The 19,128-nt window shown below is 40.0% G+C and overlaps 1 pseudogene; it reads left to right on the forward strand.

Moving 5' to 3' along the window:
* The first annotated feature begins 3,235 nt into the window (after positions 1-3,235).
* Positions 3,236-4,751, forward strand: LOC113831127 (annotated as a pseudogene).
* The last annotated feature ends 14,377 nt before the right edge of the window (positions 4,752-19,128 follow it).

The raw sequence follows: 19,128 nt of genomic DNA on the forward strand, positions 1-19,128 counted from the left end.
GCTGAGACATCCAGCCTCATGGACTAAACAATTATTGGATTTTTGCACTTTCCAACAGGACAAAGCCAAGCTGGACCACAATCTGTAAGCAAATCTAATAAATCATATATATATATAATATATGCATATATATATGCATTCTATCAGTTCTGTTCCTTTAGAGAACCATAACTAATGAATAATACACTGTAGTATGTTTCGTTTGATCTATGGTCTCTAATTCTAATATTGCAAGAACACCATTGGGGGAAAAAGACACTTCATATTTCAATTGAATTTTTCCTCAAATTCTTGTGTACATTCAAGAGAGATTTGAATCAAGTCATGCTCTATAGAGAATCTCCAAAGCAGCCTCAGTTTCTAATGTAGATAGGGACAGCTTCTTGTCATTCTAGAAATATGACATTATAGATCTGAATTTATATATCAGAAAAAGAAAACATATATTTTTGTGGGATCAACTCTCTTATTTGATTATTGAAATTTTTATTTTGGAAGCTTGATTGAAACGTACACTATGGGTTATATATTTCTATAGTTATAGCCTCTGTGAATGCAATATTTTATAAAAGTTACTGAAGGAAATTCAACACTTCTACCTTGTAACATTTTTGCTGAAGATTTACTTCAGGTGCTGGAAGATTTACTTCGGTTGCTGGATTTACTTCGGGTGCCACAATGTGGCAAATTCAATCAAAACCAAAATCTTTGAGTTAAACTGATCAGTTATAGGTAGTATTTCTTTGCTTTATTTAAATATTTCTTGATGGTTGCCTAAAATTAATATTTGTTCATCTTTTTAATTATATTTTTATTATTGAAAACAACTTTTAACTTTAAATATATTTTGATCATATTCTTTCCCCCTCTCAAGTCTTTCTAGTTCCAGATCCTCTTCCCCTCCATACCTACCCAGCCTTAAATGTCTCTGCATCTGTATGTGTTCCTACCTCTGTGTGTATCTCTTTTGCTTTTTCTTTCTTTTTTCTTTTTTTGTTCTATTAGGGTTTGCTTGTTGTCATTTTATCTTATATTATTTTGTTTTTAGGTGACTTTTTTTCTAACAAGAGAAAGAAAGGGTGTAGATTTGGATACTTAAGAAGAAAGAGAGGATCTGGGAAAAACTGGGGACAGGAAACCATAATCAGAATATATTGCAGAAAAATATCTATTTTCCTGCTTCCTCATGTCCTCCTCTCCCCTCCTTTTCTTCCCTTCTAATTCTTCTAGCTCCCTCTCCCCTCCCCACTGCTCCCAATTTGCTCAGGAGATCTTGACCCTTTCCCCTTCCCCCCTTTTCTCAGGGGGACTCTTAGTGTCCCCCTGAGAATGTATGTAACTCTTAGTGTCTTCCTTGTTTGCTAGCTTCTCTGGCAGTGTAGATTATAGGCTGGCAATCTTTTGCTCTATGTCTAAAATCCATATATGAGTGAGTACATATCATGTTTGTCTTTTTGTGATTGGGCTAGCTCACTCAGAATGGTTTCTTCTAGTTCCACCCATTTGCCTACAAATTTCAAGATTCCATTTTTTTTTCCCACTGAGTAATACTCCATTGTGTAAATGTACCACATTTTCTCTATCCATTCTTCAGTTGAGGGGCATCTAGGTTGCTTCCAGGTTCTGGCTATTACAAATAATGCTGCTATGAACATAGTTGAACAGATGTCCTTGTTGTATGAATGGGCCACACCTCCTCGACTGCACTGGATCCAACTTGTTCCATTTCAACTGACACTCCCACCAGAGCTGCGGGTACTGACTTCAATCAAGTTGAGGATTTCAAGCGAGATCTTCAATCAAGTGAATCCTATCTAACATGGACTGGATACAATCCTTTCAAGACTTTCACTATACTAACATTTTCTTCCTACAAGACCCCACAAGGCTATCGTCGTCCCATTTCAGCAGGAAGTAACTTGGAGGATGCTATGCCCCCTTTCCCCATTGTTGTCATTTAGGATAGTGTATATACCTAGTTAGGGATAGCTTCCTATTGTTTATGGTTGGGATTGGAAGGAGGTGTTCAGGCTTGGTCACCTCTTTCAGATGACTTTAGGGTTTAGTTAAAATAGATAGTTAGGATGTGACATAAGCAGATTGTTGTGTCTTCTTATATTTCTCCTTTATGATTGTTAATTTTGGATACTTTACACTGTTAAATTTTAATCCTCTTTTTGACTAAAAGGGGAACTGTAGGGGAACCTGTAGCCACGCTTGCTTAATGGCTGGCTACAGGTGTGTCTGACCACGCCTGTGAGGGCGTGGTCATGGTGATGTAGAGTAAGAGTTTCAGTAGGGTGGGTTTCGCTTTCAGTTTTCACCCTTTTGGCTTGCTGTACAGACTGCTGCTACACTGGCTGGCTAGGTCGCTCTGTAAGTAAGGCTTTTCCTTATTAAATACCCTTATATTTCTACCTGACTCCGTATTGGTAATTTCCCACTATAGGTATATGCGTAATAGTGGAATTGCTGGATCTTGTGGTAGACTGATTCCCATTTTCCTGAGGAATCAATGAGGTAGCAGGAAGGTTGAGTGGGGGAAGAATGGAAGAGAGCAAGATAAGATAATACAGGGAGCCATTATAGATTTAAAGAGAAATCAGGCACTAGGGAAATGTCCAGAGATCTACAAGATGCCACCAACTAACAATCTAAGCAACAATGGAGAGGCTACCTTAAATGCCCTCCCCTGATAATGAGATTGATGACTAACTTATATGACATCCTAGAGCCTTCATCCAGCAGCTGATGGAAGCAGAAGCAGACACCCACAGCTAAACACTGAACTGAACTGGAATCCAGTTGCAGAGAGGGAGGAGTGATGAGCAAAGGGGCCAAGACCAGGCTGGTGAAACCCACAGAAACAGCTGACCTGAACAAGGGGGAGCTCATGGACCCCAGACTGATAGCTGGGAAACCAGCATAGGACTGATCCAGACCCCCTGAACGTGGGTGTCATGTGAGGCCTCTGGTAGGTCAGTATTTATCCCTAGCATAGGACTGGACTTTGGGAGCCCATTCCACATAGAGGGATACTCTCTCAGCCTAGATACATGGGGGAGGGCCTAGGCCCTATCCCAAAGGATATGACAGACTCTGAAGACCCCCCCCATGGAAGGCCTCACCCTCCCTTGGGAGCAGAAAGGGTATGGTATAGATAGGGTGTTAGTTGGGGGGGCAGGGGAGGATGGGGAGATTGGGAACTGGGATTGACATGTAAAACAATCTTGTTTCTAATTTAAGTACAAAATGGAGAAAAAAGCAAAAAGAAAAAATATCTATTTTCAATTAAAATAGGGAAAAATTCAAGGGGATAGATATGATATAAAATAATGCCACCTGTGTGTGTGCCCAGTGAGGCCAAAGGAGTCAGATTCCCTGGAGCTGTAGTTTTTGAGGCTGTGAGCTATCTGAAGTAGGTGCTGGGAGTTGAACCCAGGTCCTAGAAGACCAGCAAGGGCTCTATTGAATAGAGCAATAGGCAATCTATTGAAACTCTAGCCAGCTACTCAGTGTGTGTGAAGCCATGGTTATTGGAGGAGAATCACAATCTCTACTTTACCAAACCAACTTAACCCTTAACCGAAACCTAAACATTTGTTCTTATACCCACACACATATATGTAGTTTTTACCCTTCATTAAGGAAATCTCTTTGCAACAGATAGAAACCAGTACACAAAACAGCAATTAATCAAAATTCGGAGTTGTAGAGCTCAGTCCCAATGGATCTATCTATGAAAAAATCCAGCACCAATATGGCTCCAGAGAACGTTGCAGAAGAGGAAGTAGAAATATTTTAAGAGTGTTCGCAGCCATCGCTGCACCGCTGCTGCTCTCTAATGCCAGCGCCTCCTCTGGCTTGCCGAGCTCCAGCAGAAGGAGAAGGGGAATAAGTAAGGAGGTGCTCTTACCATGGCTCATACAAAGCAGACTGCCCGCAAATCCACCAGTGGTAAAGCACCCAGGAAACAACTGGCTACAAAATTCGCTCGCAAGAGTGTGCCCTCTACTGGAGGGGTGAAAAAAACCTCATCGTTACAGGCCTGGTACTGTGGCACTCCATGAAATCAGACTCTATCAGAAATCCACTGAACTTCTGATTCGCAAGCTCCCCTTCCAGCGTCTGGTTCAAGAAATTGCTCAGGACTTCAAAACAGATCTGCACTTCCAGAGTGCAGCTATTGGTGCTTTGCAGGAGGGAAGTGAGGCCTATCTGGTTGGTTTTTTGAGGATACCAACCTGTGTGCTATCCACGCCAAATGTGTAACAATTACGCCAAAAGATATCCAGCTAGCACGCCGCATAAGCGGAGAACATGCTTAAGAGTCCAGTATGAGGAAAAACATTTCATTCTCAAAAAATTTTTCCTCTTCCTGTTATCAGTAGTTCTGAATGTTAGATATTTTTTCCATGGGGTCAAAAGGTACCTAAGTATATGATTACGAGTGGAAAAATAGGGGAAAGAAATCAGGTATTGGCAGTTTTTCTATTTTCATTTGTGTGTGAATTTTTAATATAAATGCAAGATGTAAAGCATTAATGCAAGCAGAATGTTTTAGTGAACACATTTCAACAGTTCAACTTTATAACAATTATAAATAAATCTGTTAAAATTTTCTGGACAATGCCAGCATTTGGATTTTTTTAAAATAAGTAAATTTCTTATTGACGGCAACTAAATGGTGTTTGTAGCATTTTTATCATACAGTAGATTCCATCCATTCACTGAACTTTTCTAACTGAGTTGTTCTACATGCTAGTACATGTTTTTAATGTTGTCTGTCTTCTGTGCTGTTCCTGTAAGTTTGCTATTAAAATACATTAAACTAAAAAAAATATTTTAAGAGTAAGAGGATCAGCAAATTTGCTATAGGATTGTGTCTCCTAGTAAGTTAGAAGTTTACACCAATAAAACATCACCAACATGACTGCTTAAACATGGACTGAATAAGGACAACATTAAACATGTCAAAGGGGATGAGGGATAGCCCAAGAAACTTCAAACCTACACAAAGAACTATAAGTAACTAAAGAATACAGTGAGTCTTCTCAAAAGCAGTCTTCTCTAAACAAGAGTACACCAACTGGTTATCCAATATAAAAACGTCAGCTATGAAAACATGCATAGATAATATTATAGGGACTAGACTGAGCAGTCTATATTTAGGAACACACACACATACACACACACACACCCACACACCCACACCCACACCCACACACACACACACACACACACACACACACACACACAGCAAAATGAGACCACAGATTTCAAAGAGAACAAGGAATGGTTTGTGTGAAGGTTTGAAAGGGGGAAAAGAATGGAGAAATATAAAAGTACCACAATCTTAAAATTAAAACAAAAGGAATTTTAAGGAAAATGTGTAAAATTAAAAAAAGATAGAGCTGATTACTTTTGGGTTCCCAAGTACTTGAATGTTTAAAAATTGTCATGAGGAAGAGATTTTCAAAGTGGAGTTATGAGCCCTAGAGGTGAGCCAGAAAGTGAGTCCTGCAGGCAGGGTGCTCTGTCACTGCTGCTACCCATTTGACTCTGGAACCTACAAGACCTACCTGCCACTCAAACCTAACCCACGGTCCCCTCCCTGGGCAAATATCCCCCATGGCATCAGTGGCCCCAAGAAGCACAGGCATCACCTGTACCTATTGAAGGAAGAGGTGAGTGACTGGTCTCCTGGCTGGACTGCCCTGGTCTCTAGGCCCTAGGCCTAGGGGCACATCCCATGTCTCTTCCCCTCCCATCTCAGCCCCAACATCTGGTCAGCAGGTGGGAATAATGTGGACAGGCCCCTCCACCACCACTGCCAACCATCAACCTCCGTAATCTACAAGAGTCAGTCTGCACCCCAAATCAACTGAACCCATCATCCTCCCCTGGCCTACCATAATGGAGACATCAGTAACCCCTAGAGGCACAAGCACCACCTGCACCAACTGGAAGAAGAGCCTCCCGGTGAAGAGCCCTCTCCAGCAACATCGGCAGACCCTATGGCACAATCCCTACTTATAAAAGTTGGAAGGGCAGGCACAGGAAAAACCTATACCAGTTGGAATAACAGACTCCATTGGTACAGGCACAACCCACACCAGTTGGAAGAACAAACCCCATAGGCACAAGTAAAGTCCATGCCAGCCAGAAGAACTGGCTGATAACATTGTATTTAGTACCCCTCCACCCTCCACAACTTCAGTGAGACAATCCTACTCGACCTGATGGCCAACCAATCACCAGAACCCATGACCATTCAGACCAAAAGACAAATGAATCAGAAAATAAAGGAACAAAAAACCCATCCAACAAAGACATCACAAGAATCAACACCTGTACCTATAATTATTACAAACCCAGATGGGTAGACAGCAGTATGGGTGGGCCTAGGCCCTATCCCAAAGTTTATGATAGATTTTGATGATCCCCCATGGAAGACCTCACCCTCCCTGGGGAGCAGAAAGGATATGGGATAGGTAGGGTTTTAGTTGCGGGGGTGGTGGTAGGGGAGGAGGGGATGGAGAGGGAACTGGGATTGACATGTAAAATAATCTTGTTTCTAATTCAAATAAATAAGTCTGCAAAAAATTAAAAAAGAATACATTCAACAATATAAAGAGCAATATGGAACCTCCAGAACCTAGTGGTGCTACAACAGCAAGACCTGAATATCCCAACACAGAAGAAGCAGAATACAATGACATTAAATTAACTTTATAAAGAGGAGAGGCCTATACATAGAAGATGAAGGGTAATTCTGCAACAAACATCTTAACTAGAAAGAAGACTTTACATAGTAAGACGAATTGTGATATGCAAATTATACATAAGTTACATCATATGAGAATCTATAACAGTGTAAGTTGTCTATAATTAATAATTACTAAGGTGAATCACAAGAAGATATAATAATCTACCTTTATCTCATCCTAAGCATATCTACCCCATCTAAACTCTGAACTCATCTAAAAGAGATGTCCACACTTCTGACACCAGCAGTATAGAAATATAACAGGATACATAATAAATAAGATTGGTATTTTATTGTGGAAGATTAGTTACACTGAAAACCCAGCTTAGTCTCAGCAGCCTTTCGAGGCCCTGCCAGAACCCTGAAAAGAAAGAGTGAGCTCCTCCTTCCCAGCTCTTTTATCCCACCTTCTGCATAACTGGGACCATGCCCAACTAGAAGGAAAACTCCAAGCCAAGGAAGTTAGCTGCATATGAAAATATAGAAAATAGATAATCCCACACCAGCAAACCCCCAAAGAAGGGAAACACACACACTACCACCACCACAACCAAATGATGTCTTTTTATTTCTTCTTGATGAAAGTCAGAAGCAATTCTAACATCAAAAATATAATTCTCTTAGTCCAAGCCTGGTCAGACCCATTGTACACTAGCCTGACATGGGGTTGGGAATGGTGGCAGAAGTGGGGCCAAGGTGTATCCTGAGCAGTGGTGAGCATGACAAGAAAGGACAGCTGGAGACTGTCAGAGGCTTATTTTTTCTCCATCTTTTTATTTGGATTAGAAACAAGATTGTTTTACATGTCAATCCCAATTCCCTCTGCCTCCCCTTCTCCCTGCCCCCCAACAAACACCCTACCTATCCCATATACTTTCTGTTCCTCAGGGAGGGTGAGGCCTTCCATAGGGGTCTTCAGAGTTTGTCATATCCTTTGGGATAGGGCCTAGGCCCACCCCCTTGTGTCTAGGCTCAGGGAGTATCCCTCTATGTAGAATGGGCTCCCAAAGTCTATTCCTATGCTAGGGATAAGTACTGATCTACTACAAAAGGACCCATAGATTTCTGAGGTCTCCTCACTGACACCCACGTTCATGGGGTGTGAATCAGCCCCATGCTGTTTTCCCAGATATCAGTCTGGGAACCAAGAGCTCCCCCTTGTTCAGGTCAGCTGTTTCTGTGGGTTTCACCAGCCTGGTCTGGACCCCTTTGCTTATCATTCCTCCTTCTGTGCAACTGGATTCCAGTTCAGTTCAGTGCTTAGCTGTGGGTGTCTGCTTCCACTTCCACCAGCTGCTGGGTGAAGGCTCTATGATGGCATATAAGTCAGTCATCAATCTCATTATCAGGGGAGGACATTTAAGGTAGCCTCTCCTCTATTGCTTAGATTGTTAGTTGGTGTCATTGTTGTAAATCTACAGACATTTCCCTAGTGCTTGATTTCTCTTTAAACCTATAATGGCTCTCTGTATTATGGTATCTCTTATCTTGCTCACCTCTGTTCTTCTCCCAGCTCGAACTTCCTGCTCCCTCATGTGTTCCTCATCCCTCCTCTTCTCCCCTTCTCATTCAGTCAGAGGCTTATTAACCACCTGAGTTTTGTGCACCACACCTATAAAATTATGAAGTTGATTTCCATAAATCATCTCTAAAATCTTCTGTTTGTTTTACAGTCAATTAATTGAAGGAAAGAGAAAGGACACACAATTTATTATCGACACAAGCTGTCACTTGTTTGGGTAAAACTAGTGCAGTTGGGAAGAGAGCTAGAATGAATCTAAATTAAAGAATGAGTCCAGCAATTACCCACCATTAACATAGTAAGAAAGTGGAATTAGGCTTTCCTCAGTTATTTCACAAATGGAACACATATATTTTATAACATACACATGGAGAATTAAAGATATTTAATATACAGAAAATGTTTGAAATGTAGGCTTACTGAATTATTATATATAACATCTTTAATAATCATATCAATATTTCAGATGCTGCGCAGAGGGAAAATGTTTGAGAATATGGAGAAGTCCTTTGACGACTTTTTGAAGGTTGATTATAACAGATGTCAATACGAAAGACAACTTGTTTTCTTTTTATTTAAAAATTTAAAATTTTACATGCCAACCCCAGTTCTCCCTCCCTCACAATTTTCCATCCCACTTCCCTCTATCCCAAATGGATCCAGTCCTCAGAGGGGGTGAGGCCTCCGTTAGGAAGTCAACAGTCTGGCATACCAACTTGAGGCGAGACCAAGCCCTTGCCCCCTGTATCAAGGCTGAGCAAGGTATCCCATCATAGGGATTGGGCTACAAAAAGCCAGTTCATGCATCTGGGATAAGTCCTGGTCTCACTGCAAGGGGATCCCCCAACAGATCAAGCCACATAACTGTTACCCATATTCAGAGGGCCTAGTTTGGTCCCATGCAGGTTCCCCAACTGTCAATGCAGAGTCTGTGAGCTCCCACTAGCTTGGGTCACCTGTCTCTTGGGCTTCCCCATCATGATTTTGATTCCCCTTGCTCATAGAAATCCCCCTTCCTCTCTTCAACTGAACTCCAGGAGCTCAGTCCAGTGATTGACTGTGGATCACTTCATCTATTTCCATCAGTTACTGGATGTAGGTTCCATGATGACAATTAGGGTAGTCACTAATGTGATTATAGGGGAAGCCCAGTTCAGGCACCCTCTCCACTATTGCTTAGAGTCTTAGCTGGGGTCATCCTTGTGGATTCCTGGGAATTTCCCTAACACAATCTCCCTAATGCCATAATGGCACCCTCTATCAAGATATCTCTTTCCTTGCTCTCCCTCTCCATCCCTCCCCCAACTTGGCCATCTCAAGCCCTCATGTTTCCATACTCCACCCCTTCCCTTCTACCATCTTCCAGATAACTCAGGTGATCTTAACTATTTCCCCTTCCTGGGGCCCTCCATGTGTGTCTTTCTTAGGGTCCTCCTTTTTACCTAGCTTCTCTGGGGTTGTGGATTGTATCCTGGTTATCTTTTGCCTTCTGATGATAAACAGCTTGTGAGATGAGAGTGAACATAACAAGGACAGGAGGATTTGGAAGATACTCTTGATTACCTTTTAAGTCCTGTTTGTCACACATTTAATCAGGTTATTTTCTGAAAAACCCTCTTCCCTAAACCAATTCATAGAATTGTTAGAGTGTATTTCAGTAAGACTACACATAAATAGCAGGTGTGAGGTAGATGGCCAACTTTGATGAAGCAAGATAATGATATTGAAATGAGAAAAAAACATTTTAAACAGATTTACCTCATGTAGTGGCATACATCTGGAGTCCCAGAACTCGAGATGAATTCAACAAGGAGGATCACAGGTTAGAGATTAGCCTGGGCTACATAGTGAGATGTTCTATAACTTTTTAATTCATATCATGTTTAGACTTAATTTTTTCTCATTGAAAGTATCTTAAAATATAATAACTTTCTTTGTAGAATAAATAAAACAACATAAGCAGCTACAATTAAGTGGATATTAATGTTTTTTATGTCCCACAGATTTCTGCCTAAAATTTTATTCTAATAAAATTCTTATATGAAAGATTCCCTGTAATTTAAATAAAAAATTAAGTTTCATTTCTAAAGTGAACATTGACTAAAATCAGAACTATATGCAGTGTTACAGATATAAACTATTTTAGATAAAAATGATTTCACAAAAAGGCATTAAAATTTAAAATTTACAAAATTCAAATTTTCTATGAAGAATAATATTCATCACTATAAATGTACATGAATTCAAGAGAAGACTGTTGCAAATAACCAAGACTATCTTGTATATCTTTTCTTGATTTCACAAGATTCACAATTCAATTTAATTGAATTCCTTTCTAGATAAAATCATGGTAAAGGCAGTTTTCTATGTGCATATGAACCTAACACTGCACTCACTTCTGCTGAGCCAGATGGTCATGAGTAGCTTGCAGCTGACCATGTTAGTCATAATAATTAAGGACACACTTTTAAACCTTCAAAATGTTCTTCAAGATACATTGCATTTCAAATTGTGTTACATTCACATTCATATTTAATGAAACATCAGGTGTTACTAAGTCTATCATGTCTCTAAGTCCATATTGAAGAAAAGGTAAAACATTTTTACAACTGGGTTTTAAAAAGTGACTCTAAAGGAATTATGTAATAACTCCACATCAATTTTATGAGAATGACGTGCTGCCTACTGTGCTGAGGGCCTTCCACATCAATTTTAACAATTGACATAAACACTGCTTTCAGAAGGTCTCTTTTCTGTGTGAAATTAAATAATATTTACATTCCTTCCGTCACTAAAATTTCAAGATGAAGCAATTGAAATCTGGACCAACAAAAATGAGACCAGGAAAACAGTTATCACGAGGAATGAGATAGTAGGGGCAGAAGAGATAGCTTAGCAGGTCACAATGTTAGATGCTTTTAGAGAGTAGCTAGATGTATTTCCCAGCACTAACATATAGGCATCTCATAGCACCTATAATTCTAGTTTCTGGATGTCTAGTTTCTCCTGACCTCTACAGGCACCTACACTTATATAGCACACACAATAAGCACATGCAGGCACAGAACATATACATGAAAGTTTTTTAAAAAATGAGATACATTTTCTGTTTTGCTTTTGTTATATTATCTTTTGAAGATTATATGTAGTATCTGTGATTTTTCTCTTGTAATGTGTAAATGATCTCCTATGAGATACAAGGCATAAATGACCTCCTATAGGCTACTTCTATGGATAATCCATCTTCTATATGTACTGGAGAGGATACAGATGTTTTCCAATTTCCTTATTAGTAATGGAGATTTGGATAGGGCTTCTTAAGAATCCATAAATTCAAAGAGTAAGAAACCGTGTTGTTCAGATTTCCTAGACTGAGTCGGATGGTTATATTGCAACACAATGAAACTATATACATCTTAGTGTGAAAGAAATATTTTCAGTAGAGCTTAGTGGAACCAGGCATCATGAATGGCAAACCTAGAGTTCTTAGACAATAAATGAAACCAAAGTGTGAACAGTTAAATGGACTTTTAACAGATGAAGAGTAAGATGTCATTAGTTACTTAATCAAGAAATTCAAATCTTACTTTGTTTCGTAGTCTACACCAAATCATAAAATTTAAATGTCTGTCTCCTTTATTATATGTATTCTGATTCCCTCCTGCAATTCTATTATTAAGAGTAGATAGTTCTATTACAGGGGAAGGCCAGTTCAGGCACCTTCTCCACTATCGCTTAGAGTCTTAGCTGGGGTCATCTTTGTGGATTCCTTGGAATTTCCCTTATGCCAGGTTTCTCAATAACACCATAATGACTTCCCCCTATCAAGATATCTCTTTCCTTGCTGTCCCTCTTTGCTCTTACCCCAACTTGACCATTTCATTCCCTCATGTCCTCCTCCCCCCTCCCTTTCTCCTTTCTCCCTCCTCTCCTGTTAGTACAGGCATCTATCTGTACTGGCCTATCCATGGGGTTTGGACAGGATAGTCCTCAGCTGCAGCCACTATGAGCACCACCTGTGCATGTTCACTATGTTCCCTTTTAAAAGGGCCTTGCCCACCTCCCATCCTTCTCTGTTTCTTTCTCTCCCCATCTCTCTGTTCCTCTCTCTCCTCTGTCCCCCTCTTTCATCGATCCTGCTGCTCCTGTCTCCAGAAGCAGGTCTCCCCCTTTCCTTTCCCCTTTTTATGATGCCTTTCCCTAATAAAAAGAAATCCCCTCTACTTGAACCCCGTCGAACGTAGAGAGCCACTTTTCTTAAATTGCAACATCTTCCACCCCTCCCTTCCCCTTCTGCTCTTCCCCTCCCCCACACTCCCAATTTACTCAGGACATCTTGTCTATTTCCCCTTCCCAGGGGGATCCATGTGTGTCTCTCTTAGAGTCCTCCTTGTTACCTAGCTTCTCTAGGCTTGTGGTTATCCTTTGCCTTATGTCTAATATCTACTTATGAATGAGTACATACTGCATCTGTCTTTCTGGGTCTGGGTTACCTCACTCAGGATGTTTTTTTTTTTTTCTAGTTCTATCCATTTGCCTGCAAATTTCAAGATGCCATTTTTTTTTACCTCTAAGTATTACTCCATTGTGTAAATGTACCACATTTTCTTTATCTCTTCTTGATTGAGGGACATCTAGGTTATTTCCAGGTTCTGGCTATTATGAATAATGCTGCTGCTATGAACATAGTTGAGCAAATGTCCTTGATGACTATCCTAATTGTCATCATAGAACCTTTATCCAGTAACTGATAAAAGCAGATGCAGAGAGCCACAGCTAAGTACTGGGCCAAGCTCCTGGAGTCCAATCTGAAAGAGGAAGGAGTGATAAGATGAGCAGTGGAAGGAGTGATAAGACCATTATGGGGAAATCCACAGAAACTGCTGACTTTAGCTACTGGGAGTTCATGGACTCTGGACTGACATCTTGGGAATCCATAGGAACCTGAACTAGGCCTTTTGAATGTGGGTGGCAGTTGTGTGGTTTATGGGGCCACTGACAGTAGGACTAGGATTTATCCCTAGTGTATCAACTGGCTTTTTGGAGCTCTTTCTCTTTGGAGGGATACCTTTATCAGCCTATATACAGGGAGGAGGGCCTTGGTCCTGCCTTACATGATGTGATGTGACAGACTTTGTTGACTCCCCATGGGAAGCCTCACCATACCTGAGGAGTGGATAGGGGGGTGGGATGGAGGGAAGGTGGGGGGAGTGGGAGGAGGGGAGAGAGGGGCAACTGGGATTTGTATATAAAATAAAAAGATTGTTTATAAAAGCAGAAAATTAAAATAGAAAAAGTAGATATTTTATTCAAGTATCAAATGTGGCCATTACTTCACACTGCTTTCTCCATAGCCTACATGATGCCCCACAATTCACCCTTTTATGTCCAATTTCATATTTTACCATACTCTGTGGTTTTCATCAGCTACATCATTTTTCCCTTTGTTTCTTTTTTGGTAAGCATAGGTTCCTATATCCAACACAAAGGATTTACCCCTGAAGATGCCTTCACCCTTAAATATCTTCCTTCTTTAGCATTATTAATTATTGTCTAATTATTAATTACTGTACTAATGCTGTGAAGAGATGCCATGACCAAGACATTTCTTATAAAAGAAACATGGCAGCAGGCATGGTGATGGAGAAGTAGCTGAGAGTTTTTACATGCTGATCTATAGGCAACAGGAAGAGAGAGATAGATAGATAGATAGAGAGAGAGAAAGAGAGAGAGAGAGAGAGAGAGAGGGAGGGAGGGAGCTGGGACTAGCATAGGCTTTGAAACTTCAAAGCACATCCCCAGTGCACACCTTCAATGAGGACATACCTCTTAATCCTCAAAGTATCAACTGGGGAACTAAGCATGAAGATATATGAGCCTGCTGAGGGGCATTCTCATTCAAACAACCAAAATTACTCAGAAAAGTGACTTCCCAGTCTCCTAGGTGATTTAAAATGTAGTTAAGCTGACAACAAAGATTAGTTACTGTAACTACTTGTTGTGAAATCTAACCTTTATCAGTATCAGCCTCCTGGCACTTGGGTTTTATTGATTCTTAGTGTTTGACCTGCTCACACATATTAGTTTCTTTGGTCTTCTCTGTTATGAAATATCCTGTCCAAAGAAACTTAATAAACCCAATGGGGTTATTTTAGAACACAGTTTGAGGATATAGTTTACTGTGCAGAAAAAGTTGTGGTGGAAGGAGTGTAAGGTAACAGGCCACATGGTATTCAGTCAGGGAGCAGGAGTTGGAGGTTGCTGACAAATTCCCTTTCCCATTTTTATGTAGTCCAGGATACAGCCCATGAAATGTCACTATTGATATTTAGGGTAAGTCTTTCCACTCAATTAAGTAAATAAGACAATCCCTTATAAACATACCCAGATACTGATTCCATTTTTATTATTTCCCCCACAAACATATTCATCTTCATCTTTTCTGGGTAATTCTAGGTTCTATCAAATTGACAATAAATAGAAACTATCATATAAAAGTTGTGTAAGAATATATTTAAGGATACAAGAACACCATAGTATAAGAATACTTGCATGACATGAGAAAACTACAGAATACTATATCTTTTATAGTATATACTATATACTATTCATATAGTATATACTGTATATACTATATAGATTATTTAGAGAATATATAGAAACTATATATGATAGTTTCATGAATGTTTCATTCTTGTTGAACACCTTTATTATTTTATTCTTACGACTGTCCTTTTCAATTTACATTGTAGCAACTGAATAAAAAGATTTTTTAAAATCCTGTTTAGTTTTAAACTAAGATTGCAGTTAAAAAAATCAATGCTTGACTTAACCTTTCTGCTCCCTCATGACCTCTGCATTCTTCCTTTTCTTCCCTTCTCATTCTTGTAGCTCCCTTCCCCCTCTTCCCATGTTCTCAGTTGGTTGTGTAGATTAGAAGAAAGGATATGTGATTGGTAGAGTTTTAGTTAGGGGGTGGGGTGGTAGGGGAGGAAGGCAGGGAGAAGGGAACTGGGATTGTCATGTAATTCGATCTTGTTTGTAATTCAAATAAAAAAAGCAAACAAACAAAAAAATCAGTGCCTGAAAACCTGACTGATAAACATTGATTTGACTCAATTATATTCCAGGAAAGGACCTTATATTTAAGGACTGATTTATTCTAAAGCATCAACATTAGTACCACAAAGTACTTAACTATAAATAGTTTAAGTAGTTTTAACAATCAAGTTCTAGCTTATAAATCCTGAGATTTTGTTTTTCAGAAACACACTCAAATCTCAGAAAATTTGCACTGATAATGTAAAGGACTGTGAACCATGCTATATCATTTAGAATAAATAAACCTAATGTGGGAAATTACCAATACAGAGCCAGATAAAAATACAAGGGATTTTAATAGGGAAAAAGCCTTACTTCCAGAGCGACCTAGCCAGCTGGCGGCAGCAGTCTGTACAGCAAGCCAAAAGTGAAACCAAAAATGATACCAGCCACTTGAATGCCCCTCACTCTACATCACCCTGACCATGCCCTAAGCAGGCGTGGCTACAACATCCCCTACAATTCCCCTTTTAGTCTAAAAGAGGATTGAAACTTAACAGTGCAAAATATCCAAAATTAACAATCATAAAGGTGAAATGTAAGAAGATACAACAATCTGCTTATGTCACATGCTAACTATCTATTTTAACTAAACCCTAAAGCCATAAAAGCTATTATTATAAACATATCACAGCTATCCGATGCAGAAAATTTATATTGACATATTACGAACACCTAAAATTCATAACATTTGTTTTACCCCCAAATCTTCCCATATTTACCCTTCCTTTGTGTCCAATACTGTGTTCTTTATTTTTCAAACTTTCATATATGTATACTGTGCTAATGTAATTTCCCACATCTTTTTTCCCTTCACAAGTCCTGATTCTCTCACTGCTTCTCAAATTAATGACCTCATTTCCTTATTACTGTCACACACACACACACACACACACACACACACACACACACACACACACACACACACCTTGTAAATAGAACTTGTTGAGCTCATTTAATGTTTGTTATATGCATGTGTTTAGCACTGACCACATGGGCCTGGATAATTTATCAGGGGCCTTTTCTTTAGCAAAGACTGATATTCTGTCTCCCAACAGCCATTAATAGCTCATAGCTTTGCAACTAGGAATTTGGCTTTAAATAATTTCTCCCAACCATGTTGGTAAGTCAATTGGTGTCCCCATTTTTCAGCTCTTGTTTAGGCAGCCATATTTTTGAGACTTCATTATACAACTTCTTGTCATATATAGAAAAAACTATCTTGTAGTAGATGTTCTGATTCTCTGGCCCTTATAATATTCCCCCCTTTCTGTTATGTTCTCTGAGGCTTAGGTGCAGGGTTAGTGTTTTAGATGCATCAGTTAGGACTGGGAACATCTCAGTGAGTTTTTCTCTGCACTTTGAGTAGTTGTGTCTTCCCCATCCACAGATACCAAGAAACTAAGGAGAGACTATGGGAGTGTGGAGTAGAGGAATCTCACCAGGAAACTAAAGAGAGACCATGGTGGTGTGAAGTAGAAGGCTCTCTAGAGAAAGGAATAGTAGGACATGGGTGTTATGAAGGAAGCAGTGGGTAAACTGGGGCGGGGGGTGAGGGAGGAGACTTACACAACAGGTGGAGGGAAGGAAGATATCACAGATGGAGAGGGAGGGAAGCAGAATAAATAACAATATTCATCTGAAAAAGCCGAGGTGAATCATAACATTTTATTAATTAAATCACACACAGAACATAACACATGCACTGTACATATATAGTTTAAGTGAAGTTATACCACTTGGGATGACAATACTGAAGTCATAGACCATCAAGAAAAAAAAAACCCAGTGCCAGGCATGGGAACCCTCTTGTAAGCTCTTAGTTAGGGGAATGCAAGCTACTCCAAAACAATATAGGATACCATCTTTGTCCTTGGTTGCTTCCCAGAAATGGAAGGTAAGACCACATTGCTGAAGACACCACACCAGACTGAGGACTTTGAGGCACTGAGCTGGAACTGACCTAGAAGCCTTCTGATTGAGGCCTAGCACTCATAGCTCAGAAAGATCTACGAAAGCTACTGAGGAAGAAAAGCAATCAATAGTCCAACCCAGCTGTAACACCAAAGAACTACAACAATGAGCAGAATGACAAGATATCCTTGAAAGGTGATGTAGAAGTAATTATCTCCAGTAGGTAGTCAATAGCTATCTAATTGGATTTAAGGATGCTCCAAAGAAAAGATCATGCCTGACTCATGGGTAAATGGATGGTATGGTCATAGACTCTAGAAGGGAACAAGTATAATCCCCAACTTTATCCTAAATAGTTATGCCTATACCCATAGAGAAGGTTAGCTCTCACCCTTCATCAAAGAGACTTCTTTTTGCAGCAGTGGAGAGCTTTATAGAAAGATACAGTTTTATTTTTTAAGTTTGCTTTTTGTTTTCTGTTTCTGAGAAATGGACATACTTATGCCATCCTTCTAAGTGCTAGGATTGTAGGCATGATGCATCAAGCTTGGTATTAAATGTAGCTTCTTCATTTGTATAGTTTGCTTTACATTTTTGTTTAGTGTTCAACACAAGTGGTACCCGTTAGATCCTGAAATTTTAAATTTCATTCTGAGCACTCATGTACACCTTTCTTTCTTTCTTTCTTTCTTTCTTTCTTTCTTTCTTTCTTTCTTTCTTTCGGGTGGTGTGGGGGTGGGTGGGTTTCTTTGTGACTTTGGAGGCTGTTCTGGAACTAGCTCTTGAAGACCAGGCTAATCTTGAATTCATAGAAATCCACCTGTCTCTGCCTCCTGAGTGCTGGGATTAAAGACATATACCAACTCCTGGCTTCATGTATACCTTTTAATCCAGGATGTGTTTTGATCTCCATGCTTTCTATAATCCTAACCAAGTTGCAACATTCAGTAAAATTTGCTTATTACTTTTATTAAGAGGAGCGGGAGGAGAACATGAGAGATCAGGAAGATTGAGTGGGGAGAAGAATAGAGGAGAGCAAGAAAGAGATACCATAATAGACTTACCATTATAGGTTTAAAGAGAAATCTGGCACTACAGAATTGTACAGAGATCCACAAGGATGACCCCAACTGGAAACCTAAGCAAGTGGAGAGGCTACAATAAATGCCATTCCCCTATAATGAGAATGATGACTACCTTCAATGCCATCCTAGAGCATTCATCCAGCAGCTGATGGAAGCCGAAGCAGAGATCCACAGCTAAGCGCTGAACCAAACTCCTGGAATCCAGTTGCAGAGAGGGAAGAATAACGAAAAAAGGGGTCAAGACCAGGCTGGGAAAACCCACAGAAAGAGCTGACCTGAGAAAGTGGGAACTCATGGACCCCAGTCTGACAGGTAGGGAACCAACAAGGACCAAACCAGGCTCCCCGAGCATGGGTGTCAGCTAGGAGGACTGGACAGTCTATGGGGCTTCTGACAGTGGAACCAGGATGTATCCCTAGTGCACAAACGAACTTCAGGAGCCCATTTCCCATGGAGAGAATACTCTCTTAGCCTAGATACACAGGGGAGGCCTAGGCCCTGCCCAAATGACTTGACAGATTTTTGATGATCCCTCATGGAAGGCCTCACCCTACCTGGTGAGTGGATGGGAGATGGGATGGGGGGGTCGGTGAGGGGCATGGGGGGATGGGAGGGAGAGGGAACTGCGTTTGATATATAAAATAAGATTGCTTCTAATTTAAATTATATATTTAAAGAGCTCTTTGTTTTGTTCACCTTTCTTTTGGGCATACAATACTTCCCAGTACATACAAGAA

This window comes from Cricetulus griseus, chromosome 2 (genome assembly GCF_003668045.3).
Source record: "Cricetulus griseus strain 17A/GY chromosome 2, alternate assembly CriGri-PICRH-1.0, whole genome shotgun sequence".
Classification (NCBI taxonomy): domain Eukaryota; kingdom Metazoa; phylum Chordata; class Mammalia; order Rodentia; family Cricetidae; genus Cricetulus; species Cricetulus griseus.